Below are 7,950 nucleotides of genomic sequence, written 5' to 3'. Positions count from 1 at the left end.
ATCTCTCTCTGCTCTGTATGTCTCTCTCTGCTCTGTATCTCTCTCTGCTCTGTATCTCTCTCTCTGCTCTGTATCTCTCTCTGCTCTGTATCTCTCTCTGCTCTGCATCTCTCTCTGCTCTGTATCTCTCTCTGCTCTGCATCTCTCTCTGCTCTGTATGTCTCTCTCTGCTCTGTATCTCTCTCTGCTCCGTATCTCTCTCTCTGCACTGTATCTCTCTCTCTGCACTGTATCTCTCTCTCTGCTCTGTATCTCTCTCTGCTCTGTATCTCTCTGCTCTGTATGTCTCTCTCTGCTCTGTATCTCTCTCTCTGCTCTGTATCTCTCTCTCTGCTCTGTATCTCTCTCTGCTCTGTATCTCTCTCTGCTCTGTATGTCTCTCTCTGCTCTGTATCTCTCTCTGCTCTGTATCTCTCTCTCTGCTCTGTATCTCTCTCTCTCTGCTCTGTATCTCTCTCTGCTCTGTATCTCTCTCTGCTCTGTATCTCTCTCTGCTCTGTATCTCTCTCTGCTCCGTATCTCTCTCTCTGCACTGTATCTCTCTCTCTGCACTGTATCTCTCTCTGCTCTGTATGTCTCTCTCTGCTCTGTATCTCTCTCTGCTCTGTATCTCTCTCTCTGCTCTGTATCTCTCTCTGCTCTGTATCTCTCTCTGCTCTGCATCTCTCTCTCTGCACTGTATCTCTCTCTCTCTGCACTGTATCTCTCTCTGCTCTGTATCTCTCTCTCTGCTCTGTATCTCTCTCTGCTCTGTATCTCTCTCTCTGCTCTGTATCTCTCTCTGCTCTGTATCTCTCTGCTCTGTATCTCTCTCTGCTCTGTATCTCTCTCTGCTCTGCATCTCTCTCTGCTCTGTATGTCTCTCTCTGCTCTGTATCTCTCTCTGCTCCGTATCTCTCTCTCTGCTCTGTATCTCTCTCTCTCTGCTCTGTATCTCTCTCTGCTCTGTATCTCTCTCTGCTCTGCATCTCTCTCTGCTCTGTATCTCTCTCTGCTCTGTATCTCTCTCTGCTCCGTATCTCTCTCTCTGCACTGTATCTCTCTCTCTCTGCACTGTATCTCGCTCTCTCTGCACTGTATCTCTCTCTCTCTGCTCTGTATCTCTCTGCTCTGTTTCTCTGCTCTTTGTCTCTCTCACTCTCTAATACACACACACACACACACACACGCACACGCACACGCACACACAAACCACATACACAGCATGCCCTCTGAGTGTTCTCACAGGTGCTAACGATGGTGTACCGCAACATCACTTTCACACACACACACCGAAGGCAGTGTCACTTCCGCAGGCTCAAGGCAATGCAACGCATGTTCATTTCTCAGATTTGATTTTGTGTGAATTCATTCAGCGCCACTTCGATATCAAAGCCTGTGTACCAAATGGCACCCTATTCCCTATGGGCCCTGGTTTAAAGTAGTGCACTATGTAGGGAATATGGTCCCATTTGGGATGTACACTAAGACTTAAAGCTGTTCAGACGTCAGTAACAGGATCAAATTAGATGTCTCATTCTTGCTCTGTAAGGCGTTTCTGTTATATTTTTTGAAAAATGTCTGAGCTGCTCTGAATGTGGGTAATTTGGTGCAACTACACACAGTTGGATTGTGCTGGACTGGTTGTTCCCTCCAGTCTAATCATTTTAGCTCCAATGGTCGAATGCCTTTGAGGATCCTACAATCACACTGGGGTTATAAAAGTTGCCACTATTCGCCGATCTAAGATAAGAATACCCACAATACTCTCTTTAAATAATAGGAAGATTAAATAATATTGTTAGTTAGGTGCAACTTCAATCCGGCACTACCACATCACCCTGAGGTTTCAGCACCATGGACAGTACTACCTCATCACCCTGAGATTTCAGCACCATGGACAGTACTACCCCATCACCCTGGGGGTTCAGCACAATGGACAGTACCACCTCATCGCTGAGATTTCAGCACCATGGACAGTACCACCTCATCGCCCTGATGTTTCAGCACCATGGACAGTACTACCTCATCGCCCTGATGTTTCAGCACCATGGACAGTACTACCTCATCGCCCTGATGTTTCAGCACCATGGACAGTACTACCTCATCGCCCTGATGTTTCAGCACCATGGACGGTACTACCTCATCGCCCTGATGTTTCAGCACCATGGACAGTACTACCTCATCGCCCTGATGTTTCAGCACCATGGACAGTACCACCTCATCGCTGAGATTTCAGCACCATGGACAGTACTACCTCATCGCCCTGATGTTTCAGCACCATGGACAGTACTACCTCATCGCCCTGATGTTTCAGCACCATGGACAGTACTACCTCATCGCCCTGATGTTTCAGCACCATGGACAGTACTACCTCATCGCTGAGGTTTCAGCACCATGGACAGTACTACCTCATCGCCCTGATGTTTCAGCACCATGGACAGCCCTAAAACTCATCTCTGGACCTCAATGCTCGTTCAACTGATTTAGATTTGGCACACAAGGTTGGGTGCAATTAAAGTTTTTTTTTCTCCCTTGGTACTATTTGTACAAGTATGTGGTACATTTTCACAACTCTTAGTACAAAAATCCAAACTGGTCAACTTTTTACGCAGCCAGTATTTCATTCAAAATTTGTAATTCATTCGGTTTATAAAACATCTCTGATCACACAACTGTTAATTTCAAAATATAACTTTGTGAAATGTAATGAGAAAATTGTTTTAAAATCACAAACACAACCTAATGATATTTTAAATTGAGTTATTTTTAACTATTCAAAAGCAAACAATGTAGGATACACATTTAAAATCTCCCTTAAAGAGCTGATAGTAAAAAACTACAGGAGATTACACTGTAAATTACTATAGATTACACAGTAAATTACACAGTAAATGACTGTAGATTACACTGTAAATGACTGTAGATTACACAGTAAATTACTGTAGATTACACAGTAAATTACACAGTAAATGACTGTAGATTACACTGTAAATGACTGTAGATTACACAGTAAATGACTGTAGATTACACAGTAAATGACTGTAGATTACACTGTAAATTACTATAGATTACACAGTAAATTACACAGTAAATGACTGTAGATTACACAGTAAATGACTGTAGATTACACAGTAAATGACTGTAGATTACACTGTAAATTACTATAGATTACACAGTAAATTACACAGTAAATGACTGTAGATTACACTGTAAATGACTGTAGATTACACAGTAAATTACTGTAGATTACACAGTAAATGACTGTAGATTACACTGTAAATTACTATAGATTACACAGTAAATGACTGTAGATTACACAGTAAATTACTATAGATTACACAGTAAATTACACAGTAAATGACTGTAGAGTACACAGTAAATGACTGTAGATTACACAGTAAATGACTATAGATTACACAGTAAATTACACAGTAAATGACTGTAGATTACACAGTAAATGACACAGTTTTGACATTAGGCAATTCTCTAACATTACCCAACAAAATGGACAGAAATCTCTCATGTCCATAATATCTATCCAGTGTGTAATCAAAGGTGTGATCAATGAAGACATCCTCTACAATGATTCATTCAATTAAAACAAATATGAAAACCATCTCTTATAATTGCAACATACTGTCTGTAATAAATGAAATTAAACAAATGAAAGGAATGGAAATGAAACATAACATTTAACACTTCCGTTTACTAGTCCAACGCTCTAACCACTAGGCTACCTGCTGGTTACTAGTCCAACGCTCTAACCACTAGGCTACCTGCTGGTTACTAGTCCAACGCTCTAACCACTAGGCTACCTGCTGGTTACTAGTCCAACGCTCTAACCGCTAGGCTACCTGCTGGTTACTAGTCCAACACTCTAACCGCTAGGCTACCTGCTGGTTACTAGTCCAACGCTCTAACCACTAGACTACCTGCTGGTTACTAGTCCAACGCTCTAACCACTAGGCTACCTTCCGGTTACTAGTCCAACGCTCTAACCACTAGACTACCTGCTGGTTACTAGTCCAACGCTCTAACCACTAGGCTACCTTCCGGTTACTAGTCCAACGCTCTAACCACTAGACTACCTGCTGGTTACTAGTCCAACGCTCTAACCTCTAGGCTACCTTCCGGTTACTAGTCCAACGCTCTAACCACTAGGCTACCTGCTGGTTACTAGTCCAACACTCTAACCACTAGGCTACCTGCTGGTTACTAGTCCAACGCTCTAACCGCTAGGCTACCTGCTGGTTACTAGTCCAACGCTCTAACCACTAGACTACCTGCTGGTTACTAGTCCAACGCTCTAACCACTAGGCTACCTGCTGGTTACTAGTCCAACGCTCTAACCACTAGACTACCTGCTGGTTACTAGTCCAACGCTCTAACCTCTAGGCTACCTTCCGGTTACTAGTCCAACGCTCTAACCACTAGGCTACCTGCTGGTTACTAGTCCAACACTCTAACCACTAGGCTACCTGCTGGTTACTAGTCCAACACTCTAACCACTAGGCTACCTGCTGGTTACTAGTCCAACGCTCTAACCACTAGACTACCAACGCTCTGGCTACCTGCTGGTTACTAGTCCAACGCTCTAACCACTAGGCTACCTGCTGGTTACTAGTCCAACGCTCTAACCACTAGACTACCTGCTGGTTACTAGTCCAACGCTCTAACCGCTAGGCTACCTGCTGGTTACTAGTCCAACACTCTAACCACTAGGCTACCTGCTGGTTACTAGTCCAACGCTCTAACCACTAGGCTACCTGCTGGTTACTAGTCCAACACTCTAACCACTAGGCTACCTGCTGGTTACTAGTCCAACGCTCTAACCGCTAGGCTACCTGCTGGTTACTAGTCCAACACTCTAACCACTAGGCTACCTGCTGGTTACTAGTCCAACGCTCTAACCACTAGGCTACCTGCTGGTTACTAGTCCAATGCTCTAACCGCTAGGCTACCTGCTGGTTACTAGTCCAACGCTCTAACCACTAGGCTACCTGCTGGTTACTAGTCCAACGCTCTAACCACTAGGCTACATGCTGGTTACTAGTCCAACGCTCTAACCACTAGGCTGCCTGCTGGTTACTAGTCCAATGCTCTAACCACTAGGCTACCTGCTGGTTACAAGTCCAACGCTCTAACCACTAGGCTACCTGCTGGTTACTAGTCCAACGCTCTAACCGCTAGGCTACCTGCTGGTTACTAGTCCAACGCTCTAACCACTAGGCTACCTGCTGGTTACTAGTCCAACGCTCTAACCACTAGGCTACCTGCTGGTTACTAGTCCAACGCTCTAACCACTAGGCTACCTGCTGGTTACTAGTCCAACGCTCTAACCACTAGGCTACCTGCTGGTTACTAGTCCAACGCTCTAACCACTAGGCTACCTGCTGGTTACTAGTCCAACGCTCTAACCACTAGACTACCTGCTGGTTACTAGTCCAACGCTCTAACCACTAGACTACCTGCTGGTTACTAGTCCAACGCTCTAACCACTAGGCTACCTGCTGGTTACTAGTCCAACGCTCTAACCACTAGACTACCTGCTGGTTACTAGTCCAACGCTCTAACCACTAGGCTACCTGCTGGTTACTAGTCCAACGCTCTAACCGCTAGGCTACCTGCTGGTTACTAGTCCAACACTCTAGGCTACCTGCTAGGCTACCTGCTGGTTAGTCCAACGCTCTAACCAACGCTCTAACCACTAAGGCTACCTGCTGGTTACTAGTCCAACGCTCTAACCACTAGGCTACCTGCTGGTTACTAGTCCAACGCTCTAACCACTAGGCTACCTGCTGGTTACTAGTCCAACGCTCTAACCACTAGGCTACCTGCTGGTTACTAGTCCAACGCTCTAACCACTAGGCTACCTGCTGGTTACTAGTCCAACGCTCTAACCGCTAGGCTACCTGCTGGTTACTAGTCCAACGCTCTAACCACTAGGCTACCTGCTGGTTACTAGTCCAACGCTCTAACCACTAGGCTACCTGCTGGTTACTAGTCCAACGCTCTAACCACTAGGCTACCTGCTGGTTACTAGTCCAACGCTCTAACCACTAGGCTACCTGCTGGTTACTAGTCCAACGCTCTAACCACTAGGCTACCTGCTGGTTACTAGTCCAACGCTCTAACCACTAGGCTACCTGCTGGTTACTAGTCCAACGCTCTAACCACTAGGCTACCTTCCGGTTACTAGTCCAACGCTCTAACCACTAGGCTACCTGCTGGTTACTAGTCCAACGCTCTAACCACTAGGCTACCTGCTGGTTACTAGTCCAACGCTCTAACCACTAGGCTACCTTCTGGTTACTAGTCCAACGCTCTAACCACTAGGCTACCTGCTGGTTACTAGTCCAACGCTCTAACCACTAGGCTACCTGCTGGTTACTAGTCCAACGCTCTAACCACTAGACTACCTGCTGGTTACTAGTCCAACACTCTAACCACTAGGCTACCTGCTGGTTACTAGTCCAACGCTCTAACCACTAGGCTACCTGCTGGTTACTAGTCCAACGCTCTAACCACTAGGCTACCTGCTGGTTACTAGTCCAAAGCTCTAACCACTAGGCTACCTGCTGGTTACTAGTCCAACGCTCTAACCACTAGGCTACCTGCTGGTTACTAGTCCAACGCTCTAACCACTAGGCTACCTGCTGGTTACTAGTCCAACGCTCTAACCACTAGGCTACCTGCTGGTTACTAGTCGAACGCTCTAACCACTAGGCTACCTGCTGGTTACTAGTCCAACGCTCTAACCACTAGGCTACCTGCTGGTTACTAGTCCAACGCTCTAACCACTAGGCTACCTGCTGGTTACTAGTCCAACGCTCTAACCACTAGGCTACCTGCTGGTTACTAGTCCAACGCTCTAACCACTAGGCTACCTTCCGGTTACTAGTCCAACGCTCTAACCACTAGGCTACCTGCTGGTTACTAGTCCAACGCTCTAACCGCTAGGCTACCTGCTGGTCACTAGTCCAACGCTCTAACCACTAGGCTACCTGCTGGTTACTAGTCCAACGCTCTAACCACTAGGCTACCTTCCGGTTACTAGTCCAACGCTCTAACCACTAGGCTACCTGCTGGTTACTAGTCCAACGCTCTAACCACTAGGCTACCTGCTGGTTACTAGTCCAACGCTCTAACCACTAGACTACCTGCTGGTTACTAGTCCAACACTCTAACCACTAGGCTACCTGCTGGTTACTAGTCCAACGCTCTAACCACTAGGCTACCTGCTGGTTACTAGTCCAACGCTCTAACCACTAGGCTACCTGCTGGTTACTAGTCCAAAGCTCTAACCACTAGGCTACCTGCTGGTTACTAGTCCAACGCTCTAACCACTAGGCTACCTGCTGGTTACTAGTCCAACGCTCTAACCACTAGGCTACCTGCTGGTTACTAGTCCAACGCTCTAACCACTAGGCTACCTGCTGGTTACTAGTCCAACGCTCTAACCACTAGGCTACCTGCTGGTTACTAGTCCAACGCTCTAACCACTAGGCTACCTGCTGGTTACTAGTCCAACGCTCTAACCACTAGGCTACCTGCTGGTTACTAGTCCAACGCTCTAACCACTAGACTACCTTCTGGTTACTAGTCCAACGCTCTAAACACTAGGCTACCTGCTGGTTACTAGTCCAACGCTCTAACCACTAGGCTACCTGCTGGTTACTAGTCCAACGCTCTAACCACTAGGCTACCTGCTGGTTACTAGTCCAAAGCTCTAACCACTAGGCTACCTGCTGGTTACTAGTCCAACGCTCTAACCACTAGGCTACCTGCTGGTTACTAGTCCAACGCTCTAACCACTAGGCTACCTGCTGGTTACTAGTCCAACGCTCTAACCACTAGGCTACCTGCTGGTTACTAGTCCAACGCTCTAACCACTAGGCTACCTGCTGGTTACTAGTCCAACGCTCTAACCACTAGGCTACCTGCTGGTTACTAGTCCAACGCTGTAAC

The 7,950-nt window shown here is 46.5% G+C and overlaps 1 long non-coding RNA gene across 3 annotated transcripts; it reads right to left on the bottom strand.

Annotated features, from left to right (window-relative positions):
• Positions 1 to 5,699: 5,699 nt before the first annotated feature.
• Positions 5,700 to 7,577, bottom strand: LOC127909136 (uncharacterized). Of its 3 annotated transcripts, XR_008069850.1 has the most exons (4): positions 7,026 to 7,577; positions 6,597 to 6,674; positions 6,285 to 6,362; positions 5,700 to 6,167 (listed from the first exon to the last, which is right to left on the bottom strand). It is a non-coding gene; the product is annotated as an uncharacterized LOC127909136 (long non-coding RNA). The 3 variants fall into 3 exon arrangements; XR_008069848.1 differs by lacking the exon at positions 6,597 to 6,674 and adding an exon at positions 6,753 to 6,830 and having other exon boundaries at positions 5,700 to 6,362; XR_008069849.1 differs by having other exon boundaries at positions 5,700 to 6,362.
• Between the last annotated feature and the right edge of the window lie 373 nt (positions 7,578 to 7,950).

This window comes from Oncorhynchus keta, chromosome 19, assembly GCF_023373465.1.
Source record: "Oncorhynchus keta strain PuntledgeMale-10-30-2019 chromosome 19, Oket_V2, whole genome shotgun sequence".
Classification (NCBI taxonomy): Eukaryota; Metazoa; Chordata; class Actinopteri; order Salmoniformes; family Salmonidae; genus Oncorhynchus; species Oncorhynchus keta.
The sequence above is the reverse complement of the archived record's forward strand: the minus strand, read 5'-3'. Positions and strand labels throughout refer to the sequence as shown.